Source organism: Podarcis vaucheri (assembly GCF_965113315.1).
Source record: "Podarcis vaucheri genome assembly, chromosome: 3".
NCBI classification, from domain to species: Eukaryota; Metazoa; Chordata; class Lepidosauria; order Squamata; family Lacertidae; genus Podarcis; species Podarcis vaucheri.
In genome coordinates this window covers 97,474,832-97,494,871 of record NC_138761.1, presented here as the reverse complement: position 1 = coordinate 97,494,871, position 20,040 = coordinate 97,474,832, and the positions used below count along the sequence as shown (strand labels likewise).

Below are 20,040 nucleotides of genomic sequence, written 5' to 3'. Positions count from 1 at the left end.
TGAGTTTGGACCCGTCCTCCTCTAACCTCCATCTTGTTATGCTTCCGCTTCTCATCGGCATACTAAGCGCTTCAACAAAAAGTCCACCAAGCAAAGTCTATTTTTTAATTAGATAAGCTGTGGAAAAGCACAGAACCTGCCAGCGATGAAAGACGTTAGCCAAATATTTCTAAGGGAAGCCTGGTGCACACAACGCAACCTGCCAACGCATGGTTGTTTCAAAGGGAGCGTGAAGGTACATGAACCCATTTTGCTCTGGGCTAATCGACCAATCTTAAGCCTCGGCTGCCTGACCATTTTGCCTCCTAATCTCTTGTAGACCAGATTGTTCAGGAGTGCTTCAAATAGGCTGGTAATGAATAAAGGAATAATATTTCTAGCCAAAAGACAAAGATTTGAAATGCAACTTTTATCTGTGGTCCACATACATCCTAACGAAGTGAGATTCGTCAGTTTTGGGATGTGATGGTGCCTACTCCCCCTGCAAAAAAAAAAAAAACCCACCCTCAAATAAACTAAGCTTAACAATTAACGAAGTACAGTGGTACCTCAGGTTAAGTACTTAATTCGTCCCGGAGGTCTGTACTTAACCTGAAACTGTTCTTAACCTGAAGCACCACTTTAGCTAATGCGGCCTCCTGCTGCTGCCGCGCCGCCGGAGCACAATTTCTGTTCTCATCCTGAAGCAAAGTTCTTAACCTGAAGCACTATTTCTGGGTTAGTGGAGTCTGTAACCTGAAGCGTATGTAACCTGAGGTACCACTGTACATCATTTTGACCTTATTTTGTGCATATCACCACTGGCAACTGTAAAACACACACACGCGCACACATGCAGACACCACGCTTGCGCGAGACAGGGATCTGAAGCGCAACTTTTTTCTGATCAGCTACAAAGGAACTTTTTGCCGAGCGTCTGTTGAGCTCAGCTAGTAAGCACAATTTATAAAACAATGAATGACTAACCCCTGTAACCATTTTAATGACCCTAAAATAAAGTGCTTAGAGCAACATCTGTCCCAGCAGCTGGGTTCTCTGCGTGAGTGGGCAGAGCGACACATTGGGACAAATTCTGTTCTCCCTTTTGACAGAAACAATTGCAGCAGATCATTTTTATCGTAATCAATTTAGGTACAGTTTCTTGGAAACCATCTGTGTGGTGTTCATAGATTGTGCTTAAGAATTTAAATGTGTATATTTTGGGTTGCTTGATGTAGCATCTGCTAATGACCACATAAGTTCTACTTTTTATGCAGAAAGCTGTTTCCTTGTAAAGGGATTAGTAGAATGACTACTTGATTTTATCCTTTTAACTACCCCATAAGCAGCCGCAGCTTGAATGGCACCCGCCAGTGAGCGCAAGTTGCAGAATTAATTGCATTTCTGAGCCAGAGTTGAAGTCAGAAGGATAACAAAGAAATATAATAAAACTGTTCTACTAATGCTATCTCAAATCGGTAATTTAAAATTAATATATGTTTTGTACAGGCGGTTTAAATTAAAGAAAGGGGGGCGACAAAATGACTTTTTAGATAACAAGCTACTTTCCCAATTCCCGCCTGGTTTTCATATTGTCTTTTATAGTGTTTATTCTGTTTTTGTTTTCCTTAGCAAGTTATTAAAATAAAAGAGCTTTTTTATATATTAAAAAAAAATCAATAAAACAATACTGTAGTTACCAGGTTTGTTTTGGGCCTATGCTAAAAGATAATGTCCCTGAAAGAAGAGCAAATGTTTAAAAGTATATTTCAATTCTCCTGGAAGAAAAAGAAAGTTTAAAAAAATAAAAAGTTGCTGTTGTTTCAATTAAAAAGACTCCTCAGTTGCTGCTCTAATGTTCATAGTTTAGATATAAAATAGTTCCTCAGGCCCAGGATACAATTAAGATTTGGTCAGAGCAAAAGAAGGTGGTTTCTCTTGGGGAACGTAGCTGTGAAAAGCCACCAAATTCCTATATTTTAAGGTCCATGTGATTATTCTTCAGAGGCAACTTACCTCTAGTTTTTGGGTACCCAACACAGTGCCCTCTAGATGCTTCAGACCACAAGAACCCTTCAGCTCCAGCCAGAATGGGATAATGGGAATTCTACTCCAAAATGTCTGGAGGGCCCCATGACGGCTATCTCTGTTCATTATGAGAGAGGTGGGGAGAGAGATAAATGCTCTTAGACTTCATTGACTTTGTGTGGGTGTGATAGCTTTGTCTTTTTTTATAAAATATTTATTAAAGTTTCACAAATTATATAATCAAACACAACAATACAAACAAACACAGACAAGAAAAAACAAGTATAATTTCAAATCCTTATTTTCTTAAAACTTACTTCACTGACCTCCTCATACCTCCCCTTTCTGCATTCCAATTTCAAATATTCAGTCCAGCAAATCCTCACCCTTAATTTTATCTAATTGTTAACCTTTCTTTTCTTTTAACTTAATCTTTACAGCTGTAAACCACTTAATTTCTAAAGCCGCATCATTCTAACACTCATTGATTTTACAATGTTTCTTAAGATAGTTCTTAAATTTCTTCCAATCTTCTTCCGCCGTCTCTTTCCCCTGATCACGGATTCTGCCAGTCATTTCAGCCAGTCCCATATAGTCTATCACCTTCATCTGCCATTCTTCCAAGGTAGGTAGATCTTGTGTCTTTGCGATGAGTATTCTTGCTGCTGTTGTAGCATACATAAAGAATGTTCTGTCTTTCTTTGGCACCAATTGGCCGACAATGCCCAGGAGAAAGGCCTCTGGTTTCTTAAGGAAGGTATATTTAAATACCTTTTTCATTTCATTATATATCATTTCCCAGAAAGCCTTAATCTTTGGGCATGTCCACCAAAGGTGAAAAAAGTACCTTCAGTTTCTTTACATTTCCAACATTTATTATCAGACAAGTGGTGAATTTTTGCAAGCTTGATTGGGGTCATGTACCACCTATAAATCATTTTCATAATATTTTCCTTTAAGGCATTAAAGCTTTGTCTTTCGATCTTGCTGTAAATCTTGCACTGCCGACTGAAATCTCTTTGCCCCACAATGAAACTTTGAATGATGTCCCCAGCTTCTAGTCTTGGACTAACTCTGAACCACCCATCTGCCTCAAGTCACATTAGCAATCCAGGAAACGGTCCAGTATCCACAAAACCTGTTACCAGTACTATTTTTCTAGGGGTGGAGGGAGTTCCAGAACTCACCATGAATTTCTCCCTTGTTATCTTATACAGTGGTACCTCAGGTTACAAACTTAATTCATTTCAGAGGTCCGTTCTTAACCCGAAACCATTCTTAACCTGAGGTACCACTTTAGCTAATGGGGCCTCCCGCTGCCGCTGAGCCGCCGTCGCACAATTTCTGTTCTCATCCTGAGGCAATGTTCTCAACCCAAGGTACTACTACCAGGTTAGCGGAGTCTATAACCCGAAGTGTTTGTAACCAGAAGCGTTTGTAACCTGAGGCACCACTGTAATGACAATGGCGCCTACCTGAAAGGTGCCGAAACTGTGTTCCAGCGAGTTCGGAGTGGCCAAGAAAAGCCGTGCCGGTTGCTATACATGCTTCTGTGACAGTAAGTCCCTGTAACAAACCAAAGCCCAAACTCACCCTCTTTCTTCGGAATCCCCCATTTATACAGAAACACACATCCCAGCTGTATGAGATTTCATTCTGAAAACTTTTTTTAAAAAAGAAAACAGAATGCACTGGTACATTTTCTTCCACTCCTAATAGCAGCATGGTAATTAAACTGAACCAAGCAGTGCCTTGCACAAAAAGTCTGGCCCTACGCATATTTACTCAAAGATAAGTAGGAATGCAGGATAATTTTGTCTGATCCACATTTTAAAGCAATCTCACCCCATTCAATCCTCTGAGGCTAATACATGGCCTTGAGCATAATTTCCCTTCAGATTTCGCACTTCTCTGAATTTTGCAATACAGCCCATATTTCAGGACACCATAGTTCAGAAATGTGCACTTTGATACAATATATGCATCTAAATATGCATTCTGTGTCCTACTGAAATACAACTTTTTATACAGATTTAAGAAATTAATCAGATTAATCCTATTCTTGTTTACCTAGAAGTAAATCCACTGTGTTCAATGGACCACCATGTTAGGAATGAGAAGACTGTAGTCTAAAAGAAACTTTTACACCCATTAAAAAATATATGTACTGTATTATTCTTAAGTTGCTAAGTGTTGCTCTTTAATGTTCGCAGTTCAAAAGAGGGATTGTTTAAAAAAAAAAAAGATTGTGCCAAGCATGAATCAAAAGTAATGTCAAAAATATTCTCAGGATCTGTCATTGGCTTTTCTACAAAAAGAAATAGAATGTCTGGGGACAATGAATAATGACCTCTTTTTCATTATTTATTGCATATTTTACTGGTGGATTTACTCAAACAACAGTAATTAGGTGAAGTCACCCGTACATATTTGTAATGAGCTCTCAATGAAACTGTAAAATGGCACTCCTTTGTTTCTTTGCTTTTGCATTGCATTGCTCAGTAACAAGGTCTCCAAAATACACATGGACTACAAAGGATATATTTTCCAAGGCAGGCATTGCTCAAAACCATGGTTCTTAAGAAATGGACAACTCTCAGGTAATTGGGGGGGACGGGACGACTATTTCAAATAATGTGCAGTGTCAATGATGCGAATGTCCAGTGAAGTTGTCCATTGAGCATCCAGGCACCGTGACCCGCCTCCCCACAACATGAATGAAATGACCACACATTACAAACTTGTTTGGGTGCAAATTAGGCAACAACTTTATTAATTACAGACATAAGTGGCATTGGCTTAGGCGCTGGGCATAACCCGTATCAACTAGCCCACCTGCTGGTCAATTCCCCATGGGGTCGAATTTGATGGTTAGGGAAGCCTATGACATACACCAGGGATGTCCAACTCCCAAGAGACTGTGATCTACTCACAGAATAAAAAACTGGCAGTGATCTATCCCTTTTTTCTGGGGTGCAGGTCAAAGTTGTTAAGCTTTTTTTTTTTTAGGGAGGGGAGACAAAAATGCAGATCAGAAACATATTAACATATTTGTTCTCTTCAAGAAAGCACTTTTATTTTCCCCTGAGGAAGGGAAAAAGTCGCTCAACAAAAGATCACTAAGGATACAATCAACCTCACAGCGAAAACTCTGTCTTCTGTTCTAGCGATCATGTGCAATTGGAGGACAGGGCGAGGGGCTGGGGCTGGGTGCTCTTTTGCGATTGACCACTTAGACATCCCTGACAAGTACGAACTCCAAACCAAGTTCACCTGAGAGCAGATTTATGGCCCTAGCCCCAACTGGGCATCCAGATAGGAGCATCCCCTCAAGGATCCCTTTAACAGGTTACCCCATTCCCTTGAAGGGACAGGCCAAGGCTTACAAGACTTTACCCAATGCCTTATCCACCAAAGTTGTGGCAGTTGCTTTGAGGGAGGCAAAAAACCCCAGGCTGAAGGACAAATTTGTCCTTGGCCCTAAATACAGCAACCAATAATATTCCATAGCAAGGTCAATATCCCATTTCACCTCATGATGAGTGACAGTTAAATACAGGGAGAGCTGGTGAAAGATCCACAAGATCTCGAGGTGCTGTCTATATGGTTGGCACCCTTTAAAAATTCCAGGAGCGGACCTGAAGGAAGTCCTTGATGGAATCAGTCTCTTTGCCCATGAGTGAGCTCACCCTTCAACCCAGATGCTATTGACCAAATTAGGCATCTGGTGGATTCCCCAGGCCCCAGACACCGGGAGACGCCATCAGTCAGGGATACAACTTGTGGAACCAGTGGGACAGCAGCATGCCACAATGTACCCGCAGTAGAAGGCAAGTGGAATTTCTTTAGAACCATGCTTTTGAGCCCTGGCTGCCTTGAAAAAGATGTCCTTTGGAGTCCATCTGTGTTTGGGAAATCTTTCTAGCTCTACCTGGATAAAGTATCAATGGAGGCTTCATTTGACACAGATCCATGTCCTGATTGGAACTTAACTGAAGCTCCTCTGTTTTATTTGTGTCATTCTTACTACAGATAACATAAGAAAGTCTTCTTCCAAAACGTCACACAGTTGCCTAAGCATGGCAAGGCTCTCGCATCTCCTCACAATGCAACTTACTTTACTTGTGTTTGAGGTGCCTAATAAAAATAGATTTGATTATGTTTTAGCAGGAACTTATTTAATTTTGGCTTCTCGCATTGGACGAAATGTTTCCCATTTCAACCCATAGCAGATATATGGAAATACACTCTTTGGCACATTAGTTTATACAGCATTTTGCTTGCTGTGTAATTCAGACTAACACAGCATGACTTACTAATATACATCATAACATTTCTTCTTTTTTAGTAACAAAATAAAATCCCAGGAAAAGTTGCGCGGGGAGGGAAGAATTAGATGGTAGCTTCTCATTAACAGAGATTGCAAATAACCCATCTGAAAAGCAGGTGGGTTTGGCAGATGGATAGAAAGTAGTAAAGCGGATGTATCAATAGAATTTGCAAGCTGGCGAATGCTTCCTGCCTGAGTTACTTTAGGGCAGTTCGGGAGATTTCTATTTTCTATAATGACAAGTGGATTTGCTTCATCCAGATTTTAAAACTATAGTTAACATAATTTGCCTTTTAGGTCCTCAACTGCAAAGCTGACTTTCAAATGAGCAAATCGATCCCATGTCAAAAGCAAATGGTAGGGAGAAGGAGGGGCAAATATAGAATGAGAACATCAGAATGGCCATAGTGAGGTAGGCCAATCATCCATTCAGTCAGTATCGTTCCCGATAAAATCTGGTACCAGATGCTATGGAGGCATATATGGAAATCCACAAAACAATTATAGAGACTTCTATTCACTGCCATATACCTCCTACTTCTGCTAACCAAAAGGTTTAGGGGCACCCAGAAGATAGAACTGAAATACCTGACCACCCACACAATGAGTCACTGGCCATTCAAACCAATTTTCACAGCTAATCCATTTCCCAAGAAATTGTGTACAAAAGCCATGCTCACAAAATTTGAGTACAATGTACCCCGTTGTTGTTTAGTCGTGTCCGACTCTTTGTGACCCCCTTCATGGATCACTGCCTTGCCGTGGCGAAGGGGCTTGAATAACTCAGAGAAGCTATGAGCTATGCCGTGCAGGGCAACCCAAGATGGACAGGTCATAGTGGAGGGTTTTGACCAAACGTGATCCACCTGGAGCAGGAACCGGCAAGCCACTCCAGTATCCCTGCCAAGAAAACTCCATGGACAAAGACAGCAGGCATATAAAAGTTATGACGCTGGAAGATGAGCCCCTCAGGTCGGAAGGCGTCCAACATGCTACTGAGGAAGAGCGGAGTATGAGTTTGGCCAGGCTGCAGGAGGCAGTGGAGGACAGGAGTGCCTGGCGTGCTCTGGTCCATGGGGTCATGAAGAGTTGGACAATGCATCCTACTCTTCGGTAATGCCTCACATGTGCCTTTGTTAGACAGCAGGACTTGCTTTCCATTGTGTTAATTCCACAGCTTATTTATTATAAGGTTTCCACAAGATCATGTGGAATAGTCATCTTTTACTGTTCTTTACTTTTAATATTGGAAGTGTTGGAAAGGCCAACACAACAGGGAGGAAAAACCACAACATTTGGTCTCCTTAACGCAGTGCTGGGACAAAAGGGGCATCTCCTCCTCTCACAGCACTGTGATGGGATAGAAGGGTCGGGAGAGTTCTCTCTGTGTGTGTGTCTAACTGACTGAATGTGAAGGGACATTGTGGTCTGAATGTGGTGAGTAAGCGGGTGTGTTGCACTCACAGAGGACAACATGTATCAGTCACATTGGCCATGCACTTGTCAGATACACACATTGGAAGATAGCCTCCAGAGGGTTAGCCAGCCTTCAATGACAGTCCTTATATACAACCTAAAAAATCAGGCTAGAAATCCATTTAATTAATGAATTAATTAAATCATCACCATCATGTCTGATTTCCTTGAAAAACAATACCAAGCACCCAAAGTGGGAGACTGTCTTGCCCAAAGTGCTATTTTTTAATAGGAAGACCACAGCGATATGGCATTGAAAATGCATATGAAGTGGAGGTAGGCTCATTGTTGAAATGGCAACTATGTGCAAAAAAACAAACCAACCCAAGACCAATATTAGGCACCATCAGCCACTGCTTGAGTTTCTGTACGATAGAATTAGCCTTGCTGTCAATTAGGTGTCAAGGTGGATGCCCAGGGAGCAGGTGGCGCTGTGGTCTAAACCACTGAACCTCTTGGGCTTGCCAATCAGAAGGTCGGCAGTTCGAATCCCCGTGACAGGGTGAGCTCCCATTGCTCTGTCCCAGCTTCTGCCAACCTAGCAGTTCAAAAGCACACCAGTGCAAGCAGATAAATAGGTACCGCTGAGGCAGGAAGGTAAAGAGCGTTTCGGTGCGCTCTGGCTTCCGTCACGGTGTCCCGTTGCATCCGAAGCAGTTTAGTTATACTGGCCACACGACCTGGAAAACTGTATGCGGAAAAATGCCAGCTTCCTCAATATACCCCATAGTCAAGTTTGACTGAACTTTACCATCCAGGGGTCCTTTACCTTTACCAAGGCGGACTGGAATTGGGGTTTTCTCCACTCTCACTAGACTCATTTACCTCATATCCCTCTATAATCCCATTGACTGTAATGGCCTACATGATTTTGTTTCTAGGCATCTCTGACATCTTCACATTAGATGCAGCCTTGTGGCATCAAGTTGAGTTGCTAGCTACAACCAATCCAATTAAATGGTGATGGGGACAAGTCAAGCTGAGGACAGCAATGGTAATGAATAAAAATGAGACAGAAGAGATAATTATCCAAACATTGCCAATATGTTCACAATGCAGGGAACAAAGGAACCATTTTTCAACACTCAAGAAAATGTTCAAAAGGTGAGAAAAGCTGTGCCAGCTCTAAAAGGAACTAATGATGGCATCCAAATAGATCTCACCTGTGGGCTCTTTCATGTATAATACCAGAAGTGTTCTATTCTGAACTATCACTGACTGGACCATCTCCATGTTCCTCTGCATTTCCAAGATGAGATTTTTCATATATGTTTTGTCTGGTAGAGGAACATAGGAAAACTGCCTTATATTGAATATAAGGCAGCCATTGATCCATATAGCTCAATACTGTCTGCATGCACTGAGAGCTGCTTTTCAGGGTTTCAGACAGGATCTCTCCCAGCCCTGCCTGGAAATGGCACTCATTAAACCTGTGATATTTTACATGCCAAGGAGATGCTCTACTACTGGAAGTCGGAGCAGACACATAACTGCCTTGGAACCAAAGCTTTTGGTCAACTTCATGAATAGTTTCTTGCACTTAAAAACAACAGAGTGCATGCTTTTCAGTTTTCTGAAGCTGCTCACGCATACTGTTTCCCCTTCTCAGGCAAATGTTGCATTTGTGGTGGCTGATTTTAAAAAAAAGAAAATCGACAACACCTGGCAATTTTACAGCAGGGATGCTCCAAAACGTTTATGGTGGCATTAAGCTGATTAACACGGATTCCCCAAGTCATTTCTGAAATGCAGGGAGAAGGTAATGCTCGACGGTTGCGTTCAAGGTCTCAGCAAGACCTGGCTCATTTTGCACTCTCCTATGAATCCAGGAATCACTGAAGCATTTATTCAGCTGAGTCCCATCCAGTTCATCTTATAGGCAAGTTATTTCCCATTGTAGCTTTCAGCCTTGGACACTCCCGTCCCACACGCCATGACTAATATTATCACAGAATTGTATTATCAGATATGATAATCAAACACCAAGCACATCTTAGAAGCTTTTATCAAAGATTTGGTTTTTAAAAATCATCTTGTGTGAGAGAAAGATCTTTAAACATTATATACACACTGGCATGGCAAGGGAGGAAACTTGATTGTAGAAATGGAAGTCCTTTCCCTGATGGGACTCATAAAGGAATCCTTCCCTGTAAAGCAGTGGGGGGCTTCTATGCTTGCAATTTGGCCACCAACGATGGCCACCTACTCGCCCTTCCCCACCTGACATCATATATAACATCAGGTGTGCGGCAAGTATAGATTCAGCAGCAAAATAACAATTGAGACCTTAAAGCGTGCTCCAAATTGTTCTTTGGCAAGTAGAGTTTACTTGCCACCCCAAAGCCATCCCCCCCTTGTTAAAAAATTAGTTCACCACACTGTAAAATCAGTGTATCTTTCAACATACTGGACTTCATAAAAGTTCCACTTACTAGTGAAGTATTCCAGGCGTGCAACCATTCTGTTGCCATTTCCCCTCATTCAAACATGCATGTCAACTGTCCAGAAAAGAAGAGCTAATAATAAACAGAAATCAGTATAAAAAGAGTTGCGAAAGTACCCTTCTGTAGACAACATATTGCTGAAGATGGCAGCAACAGCAGCAGCAGTAATGTGATGCAGAATTCATTATTCAACAGTATGGCAATATTTCCATCTAGGAAAAAGTGCCAGTTCTGTTCAGGGATCATCACTGAAGTTGTCTAGAAACTTAGAGTGTGATTTAGCCTACAATGCTCTCTTTGTTCCTGCAACCCTCACCCTTGCCAGCACAAACAGATGAGCCTGGGCATTCCCCAAATATTGGGGTGTGCAAGCAGTCACAAGATTCACCTTACATCTGTAGCATTTGGAAGCAGCTCAGTCTTGTTTTGAATCTGCTCTGTTGCCATTCTGATTCATCCTTTGCTCCAAACTGGATCAGTTAAAACCAAAACTTCTTTGACTATAACATAGGAGCAAAACAACAGCTACTTTCCCTCCTTTTCACATAAATGAACGAAATCTCCTAATAGATCTGCCTTCAATTTGACAGGCTCTGTCCACTACGGAGGAGCAAGTTTACCTGCAAATTTCACCCACTTTTGTGTAAGGAGGGGAAAGTAGCCTTTTTAAGATTCCTTTTTAATGTCATGGTGGGCAAAACAGAGTTTCGGTTTTAACTGATCCAATTTGAACCCACCTCCTTGTTAATGATGTGATCATGTTCTTAGTAAACTACTTTGAGGGGTTTTTTGGGGGGGTTACAATCAAGTGGTATATAAACGTTATAAAAAATAAAGAAAAATGTTTTCAGAAAAAGTCCCCCAAAGCACAATTTGCATTTGTATTCAGAGTACACTCAGGACTAATGCACACTCCTACTAGGTACACTAAGAAGATGGATGTTACACATTTCTTGAGCCACACACCCACTGCCTGCATAGTCCTTTCAATGACTTAGAGCAGGCATAGGCAAACTTGGCCCTCCAGATGTTTTGAGACTACAATTCCCATCATCCCTGACCACTGGTCCTGTTAGCTAGGGATGATGGGAGTTGTAGTCCCAAAACTTCTGGAGGGCCGAGTTTGCCTAGGCCTGACTTAGAGTAACAAGACTGTCTTAGCTCAGTGCTATCAACTAACACAAATACAAAGCTCCTGCAGCCAATCAGAAGCCATGGAAGCCCTGTTGGATATTCGGGTTCCAAAGAACGTTTGCAAACCGGAACACTCACGTCCGGGCTTGCGGCGTTTGGGAGCCCAAACGTCCGAGTACCAAGGCGTTCGGGATCCAAGGTACAACTCTACTCTGAGCTCAGGTGAATTCCAGGTCTAGTCAAGTATCCGCAGGTTTGTTTAACATCCTGGACATCAAATATTAGACTCTGTAAATACTATATTAAAGGAAATCAAGTTATGCAAAAAGGAAATAAAATGTTTTTTTAAAATATTTGGACCAATTGGGATTGAGGCTGGGAGAATGGTAGTATGATATATGAGTTAGGAAAATTTGTGTGAGGGGAAATAGTGCTCTTAAAGTTCTGGATGCTGAAAAGCCTTTTTAGTTTGTGGGAGATTTGCACACAGCTCCAGTTTGCATGCTCTACATGCAGCAAGGTGTCGGGGCAAGCTTCCAGCTTTTGTGCAAACCACTACCCTCAGTGCTGTTTTTTTCTAGAAAAAGAGGTGCTCATTCTCTCACACTGGCAATGGCACCCACCTGAGAGGTGCTGGAACTGAGCTCTGGTGAGTTCCAGCTGGAAAAAAACCCAGTGAATCCCATATCTACACCATTTAATGTTAACTGAAGTTGATGGGCCTATACTGTACAGTGGTACCTTGGTTCTCAAATGCCTTGGTTCTCAAACAACTTAGAACATAAACACTGCAAACTGGGAAGTAAGTGTTGCCGGTTGCAAACTTTTTTCAGAATTCAAACATTCTCCGTTTTGAGTGTTACGCTTCTGATTTGAGAGCCACACTTCTGTTTGGAGTGTTACGCTGGCAATTTGAGTGTTACGCTTCCGTTTGGACTGCCACACTTCCATTAGGAGTGTTGCGCTGAGGTTTGTCTCTTTTTGCTATTTATTTTGCATTTTTGTGGCTCTTCGTGTGTGTGTGTGTGTGTGAGAGAGAGAGAGAGAGAGAGAGAGAGAGAGAGAGAGAGACTGTGTGGAACCCAGTTCAGCTACTGATTGTGTGACTGCAGTGCATTGTTTATTGCTTTCATTTTATGGATCAGTGGTCTCGTCAGATAGTAAAATTCATGTTCCATCGCTGTTTGGGGGGTTGTTATTAAAAGTCTGGAATGGATTAATCCATTTTGCATTACTTTCTGTGGGAAAGCGTGTTTTGGTTTTGGAATGCTTTGGTTTTGGAACAGACTTCCGGAACGGATTAAGTTTGAGAACCAAGATACCACTGTACTCGCAAAAGCATTGGTTCATGTGAAACTTTGCCCTTTGTGAAGTGGGTGCCTGAGCAAACTCTCCATTTCTAATGGCATGACCTGCCAACCACATCCTTAGAGTACAGTGGAGATGGGTTCACCATGGAATAAAAGTATCAGGTGTAAGAGAAACATGAGCTGAAGTGTTTGAAGACAACAGCCACATTTAGATTTTCTGGGGCAAAGAAGCCTTTGGGTGTGATGAGAGGTTCCTTTGAAATGCCAAATATCTTCATCTAATACAAAAACAATTTTGGGTAACCGCAATTGTATGCTCAGTTCAAATTTTCCATGCTCCAGGTTTTAGCCTGGAGAAGAGGAGGTTAAGGGGTGATATGATAGCCATGTTCAAATATATAAAAGGATGTCACAGAAAGGAGGGAGAAAGGTTGTGTTCTGCTGCTCCAGAGAAGCGGACACGGAGCAATGGATCCAAACTACAAGAAAGAAGATTCCACCTAAACATTAGGAAGAACTTCCTGACAGTAAGAGCTGTTCGACAGTGGAATTTGCTGCCAAGGAGTGTGGTGGAGTCTCCTTCTTTGGAGGTCTTTAAGCAGAGGCTTGACAACCATATGTCAGGAGTGCTCTGATGGTGTTTCCTGCTTGGCAGGGGGTTGGACTCGATGGCCCTTGTGGTCTCTTCCAACTCTATGATTCTATGATTCTATGCCTATGGCTGACACTCAGCTCAGGCATACTTCCTTGAAATGTGACTGGATGTTCCCATAAATAAAATAATTGTCTAGTAGCACCTTAGAGACCAACTAAGTTTGTTCTTGGTATAAGCTTTCGCGTGCATGCACACTTCTTCACATGAGAGCTTATACCCAGAACAAACTTAGTTGGTCTCTAAAGGGCTACTGGACAATTTCCCCCCCCCCTTCCCCGACTGCATCAGACCAACATGGCTACATACCTGAATCTGGATGTTCCCAGTGTGGGATAGTTTGTTTCACTTGTATACTTAATGATCTCCAAGAAAAAACAATGAGTCAATAGGATGAACTGATATTTGCTTCTTTTGAACAACTAACCAAGTTATATCCTTGTCACCCAGAGCTATATAGATATAGAAGTATGAGGAGAAGTGGGGGAGGGGGACCCACTCAGGAACATAGAATTGCAAACATTGTTTTGAAACATAATGTAAAAAAAATGAAACAACCCAACTCTCTTAGGATGATCTAATAATTTGTGTAGGTGGAAGGATATTTTTTTTTTAAGCATCAGATATTCGACGCATGCTAATTGGAATAATTATTTGACTGACTTCAATGGAATTGTTCCAATTTACACCAGCTGAAGAAGTAGCACACAGAATTGAAACTAATTTAGCCAATATACAGAGTCATATGATTAAACACATGGTTGGGAAAACTGCCAGATTAGAAGTCAAAAAGCAGAGTTGGATAGGTCAACTGAATATAAAGACTGGAGAAGCTAATCAGCAGCAGAGTGCGCAGAAAAAGTCAATGCAAAATCCACATTTGTCACTGGCTACTATAAATTAAGGTAAGGGCAGACACAAATAGCCTGTTTATATCTCATCTATCCTATCATTGCCTTTCCTCTCTACGTAAGAGTTGCTGGAAGTTGCTCACAAATAAAAGTGCACATAAAAACAGCAACAACCCAACCATCACAAAACATATTATTATTAAAAAAAGACATAGACTGGCTATAGATATATAGTGAAGAGTGAAGCCTGCAGTGTGGTTGTCAATAAAAAATACAACCACAGCAGGGGTGCAGATCCTGCAGATCTCCAGATGTTGCTAGACTGCAATTCCCATCATCCCTGATCATTGGCCATGCTGAGGATGAGGACAGTTAAGAGGCTGTTAAGTTGTGGGTGAACATATCAGACGACACAACAATTCTTCAAACAGCTCTTCTTTATTCAGAGGCCAGAACTGAACTGAACTGAAGGGCTCAGTCAGCCTGCTTATATAGAGCTCCAGTACCACGTTACTGTAACAACTTTCTAAAACTATCCAATCACTGAACGTCACTTTCAATCCTTCATTTGCATAAAAACTATCCAATCACTGAACGTCACTTTCGATCCTTCATTTGCATAACTATCTACAGTATCCCCCTGCTGGCCCAGGGTAAGAACATCAGTACATAACAGAGGCCATCAACATCTGGAAGTCCACAGATACCTCACTTCTCCATTACAGTGTGTGTGTGTGTGTGTGTGTGTGTGTGTGCGCGCACACACACACACACACATGTGTACGTGTGTACATGTCTTAATGAAGTGTGTACACACACACACTCTTATCAGTTCTTCACTGGCTCCCAGAGTCTTAGCATGATTATTTGTGTCATCATTTCTATAACACTTTTTAAAAAAATGAGGGTCCAAAAAATCCATCTAGTTTCAACCCCTGACACAAGGTAGTAGCTTTAAGAATTTAAGAAGAGCCTTCTGGAACAGGCAAATGGTTCCTTTAGCCAAGCATCCTGTTCTCACACTGGCAAGCCAGATGCCTATAGGAAGACTGGAGCAGGACCTGAGCCCTAGAGCACGCTCCTCTCTTGCAGTTTCCAGCCACCGAAATTTAGAAGCACCCACAAGCCTTTTCCACTCACTCCACTTTATATAATCCAGATTGCAATGTGCCACAAGTAGACAAATAAATCAGTACGACTCACACAGATGGGACCATTTGCTTGAGTTCTTGAAATGGGAGTTGCAGCTAAGGAACACAGAACACACACCCTCTTTCTGTTCAACTTGTATTGCATCAATTCACAGACCAAAAGCCACACATCCCAGGGACGGCAAAATTAAAAGGCTGAGCTTACCTACAAAATTTTAAGGAGGCCCTTCCAAATCCTTACAAGTCATCTGATTTCATTTCAGCTATTTCCATTGTGCTCCAATGTTTTATCTAATAGATCATTAAAAACCTACTCTAAATATAGAGTAGTGTAACTGCCTAATGATATGTTTACGTTCAGCTGGGGGGGGGGAGAGAAGTAAGTGAAAAGAGTAACAGTTAACAGTGTCACCTCCTGTTGTGCCCAAACTGTGAGATGTGAAAACGAGAGACAGCAGCCCTGCTCAGAATTACCAAGTAGCTGATCCACGGAACCATCGACTCAACCCTCCTCCCAGCTGTAACCAAACTGCACTCAAATTGCATTTCTCGAAAAATTATTTCTGCAAGTCATAATATCGAAATGAGGGCATTTCAAAGAAGGCAACTATAACAAAACCCATCCCCTTTAAACTACAGTCCGTTACTCAGCAGTAACATCCCTCCTTCTCTTCAGGTCTTTTGTTACCTGTGCATATAGCAGATATACTACCAATTTAGCAATACAGTCGTACCTGTACTTACGCATCCCTCTGGCCACAGCAAACCTGGAAGTGTATACTTCCAGGTTTCGCTGAGCGTGTATGTGCAGAAGCGCTCAATCGCGCTATGCATGCCTCTATTTACATAATTTTTGGGGTGCGGACAGACCCCCAGAATGAATTAAGTTCGTAGCCGGAGGTTCCACTGTATAACAATTAAGCGATAAAAAAGACAGGGTAATAACACATTATGAATGTAAAAAGCACGACGTCATGTGTGCATCTACATTATCAAAACCATTCCTTAACCCTTCCTTAACGTTAAAAACAATGAGTGTTGATCCGGTCCAGGTGTGGGCAATCTGAGTCTCTTCAGATGCTGCAGAACCACGTAATATTAGATAGCACTCCTGGTTTTCACACTGACATATGCATACATACAGACACTGTGCAAAAGCTGCCGGATGGTGTAGTTAAAAGATTTCACTCCACACCTTTTCAATGCATGGTCTTAGGGCATGGCCCATTTATCCAGATGGTAAATTCATGACTTCTGAGTCAACCATACATTTGTAATGCTGCCATTAAGAGTACAGGTGTGCTGCTATTTTAAAGATCATACACATACTGTACATGCTGCCCTAAGCATTTTTTTCTTGTAATAAAGTCCCATTTGTGTTTTAGAAAAATATGAGACTGAACAATGAAGATAAAATATTTAAGTGTAAGCGTGTGGGTGGGTGTTCTCTCTCTGTCCACTGTTTTCACTTCCATTCATTGTTGTTACTTCCTTTCCAGCAGATAAGCACACATTGAAGCAGCAATCCTTAGACCTATTTATCTGGGAGTAAGGCATGTTAAAATCCGGTGGGTTTTAGTTCAGAGGAAATATGTATGTAATCACAAAACACACAATTCTATTAACAGAATGGATTGGGTATGTTTAGCTTGATAAAGAGGAGACTGAGAGGAGATACGATAGTCATCTTCAAAAAATCTAAAGGGCCATCACAAGGAAGACGGAGCAAGCTTGTTTTCTCCTGCTCCAGAGGGTAGGACCCAAACCAATGGATTGAAGTTACAAGAAAGGAGATTCCGACTAAACATCAGGAAGAATTTTCTGGCCATAAGAGCTGTTGGACAGTGGAACAGACTCCCACAAGAGGCAATGGACACTCCTTCCTTGGAGGTTTTTAAGCAGAGGTTGGGTGGCCATCTGTCATGTATGATCTAGTTGAGACCCCTTAGGGGTCCTTTCCAACTCTACAATTCTATGATTCTATGTCTACTCTGAAGTAAGTCCCATGGGGCTTCCTCCCAGCTAAGTGGGGTCAGAATTTCAGCTTTGCTCAGAAATAGATCCTACTGATTTTACATGGGACTTGCTCCCTCGTAAATGTGCCTTGGGCTACCGTTTTGCTGGTGCAAGCTAATATTGCTGGCATCTAGGCAGCAAGAGGACTGCTGTAGTAGATCCCACCCCATCTATATTCCATATCATAAATTTCAGCCAATAGTGTGCCTAACCTTGCAGCTACTGTTTCTAATTAAGTAAACAGTCAATAAACCTTTATTTTTCTAAGGCTGGATTTCCTGCATGTTAGGCTGTTTAACATTGCTGCTGTTCAGCCAACCTTTGATATTTCACTGCTAACTTGATTTTAATGCCCTGCTGTACCTCTAAGAAGAGTATGTGTGCATAAACAGCACTCCTGTCTTAGAAACGAGGAGAAAACAAAGGGATAATTCTGAACTGTTTCTCGTATTGTTAGACTGATATTCGACATGTGCCTCTAATTCTTTCTTTTTCCTCTCTCTCTTCACAGAAAAGCGTTGCTGCTGTTGTGGAGATAGCACCAGGTGCATGAGGGTGACCTCACACACACACCAAATCGGGAGCTGACATCCATCACACTTTGAAATTTTGGATTTCATCATTTCCTGATCTTTCTAAAGGGATCACAGCACCTGGCCCTCACAGCTGTAGTTCATTTAGAAAGCAATTTAAAAACCGAGTAAAAAAGCAAATGACATCTTGCTGCCTCAGCCTTGCCATTAAGAATAGCAGAATGGCCTTCATTTATGAGACACATGGCTAAGAATTAATATCTTTCAGTGTTTTCTCCAGTTGAGATTACAAAAGGTTTGAAAAGACCACTAAATATTTAGTGCCGGGGAAGCGGGTGGGGGTGGGGAATATCCATTTTCCTTGTATTTTTTTATTTTTTTAAAGGCTGCTGAGAAGCCCACAGACCAATACATGTTCTATGCAGGGTTTTGTTTTTTGGGGTTATTTTTTAAAAAATGCTTCAAATGCTATAAGCTTTCAATATTCTTGTGCCAGTTTCCAGCATGTCTTTCATAGATATTCCCTTTCTTTGTTGTCTCCAATAGCAATGGGAGTTATATAAAACTAGGCTATGTGATGCTTTTCTAATCTGTACGAGATTAGAACAACAACAACAACAACAACAACAACAACAACAACAACAACAACAACAACAAATAGAGAACAGTGACCTTTTTAAAAAAGACAAACAAACTGTGAATAATTCCTATATGGTCTTCAAATATTAATTCTTTAAACCCTCATGTTGAATTCTGAAATGTTTTCCCTGCCCCTTCTGTTTAATTTATAGAGGGACTTCAGTGCTCATGGAAATGAATAGCTAATCACATTGCCTAAAGCCAAATATACTGTGGGCAGGTGCTGCTCATTCTGCCCCCTTTGCCAGCATGAATGCCAGTTTGGATCCAATGGGTTTCCAGACTGCCCTCGAGGATCTGTTTGTTTTTAGCCAAGTTTTCCGGTTCGACCGAAGCTCTTTTCAAGAGGGACCTGACCTGAGCAATAATCACGAATGTTCCGAAATCCCACTGAAGAGGCTCCATTCAATTACCTGCTACAAGAAAGAGTTGAGGACGATGCAGCCGTATGTATTTATTTATTCAGTTTGAGATTTCTACCACACCCTTCCAGTGCCTTTTATGCACTACTCAGGGCAGCCTGCAACAACCCTAAATCACAATTGAGCTACCATAGTGAGCTATCTGTAGACTGAGCACAGGTGCAGGGGGGAAATTGACAGAACAAAGAGCAACGCTTATTTGAGAACACAGATGGGAACATTTGTGACCTTTCAGAGGTTGCTGGACTGCAATTGCCATCGGGGTGCCAACTTGAATAAAATATTGGGGGGGGGGAAGTAAGTCCCACCATACATAATTGATCACATGATGCATGCACACGATTTGAATGGCAATGCCCATCAACTTGGGGGCGGCCCCCTCAAATATTTTATTGAGGAGCCCCTAGGAGTTGACTCCTATGCTTGCTAACCTGGAATCCCATGTTATTTTGTTGGCTGCAGTCTGATGGGTGATTTACCTGGGCTGGGGCTTTCTTGAGCATGGGGCATTGAGATCTAGAAAAGGCAAAGTGGGTGAGAGGCATGTTGCTTTTATCATTTTAGTCTTAAGGCAATAAGTTTCTCTTTCAGATGGCTTTGTGGTTTCTCTTATTTCCAGTCTGAAATATTTCCTATCCTCCACCCCAACTCCCTGTGATGGTCTATATTTTCCATTGAGGGGTGTGTGTGTGTAATATATATATTTGCTCTTTCAAAATGATCCTCCTTGGGTCTTTCTCAGCCTTCTTTTAATATTATGTCTTCAAATTTTAAGTAACTCTAAGCCACACCCAACCTGCAATTTAGTGAGGCTAAATAATAAAAAAAGGAAATAAACTGACATCGGTAAAATGGCTGTAAAAGCTAGGAGTATATTTTTTTCCATGAGATAGAAAAGTTACGGTTCCGCATCTCTGCTGCTATGATCCTGATTCTTCTCCCTTTCTCTATTTTTTTTTTTCCACAAAGCAGCATACACATGCAAACATAATCTACCAGCCTACAAGACTTTCTTATCTGCATTCAGTCAACTGGGATGTGTTGGGCTATCAGACCTTAGGCAGCCCACATAAAT

General features: G+C 41.6%; 1 long non-coding RNA gene across 4 annotated transcripts in view; it reads right to left on the bottom strand.

Annotated features, from left to right (window-relative positions):
- The window catches only part of LOC309528285, a 182,143-nt gene extending 171,706 nt beyond the window's left edge, over nt 1–10,437 (bottom strand). For all 4 annotated transcript variants that reach the window (XR_014217596.1, XR_014217597.1, XR_014217598.1 and 1 more), the window contains exon 1: nt 10,246–10,437. This is a non-coding gene — a long non-coding RNA (uncharacterized lncRNA). The remainder of the gene's footprint in view (nt 1–10,245) is intronic.
- Between the last annotated feature and the right edge of the window lie 9,603 nt (nt 10,438–20,040).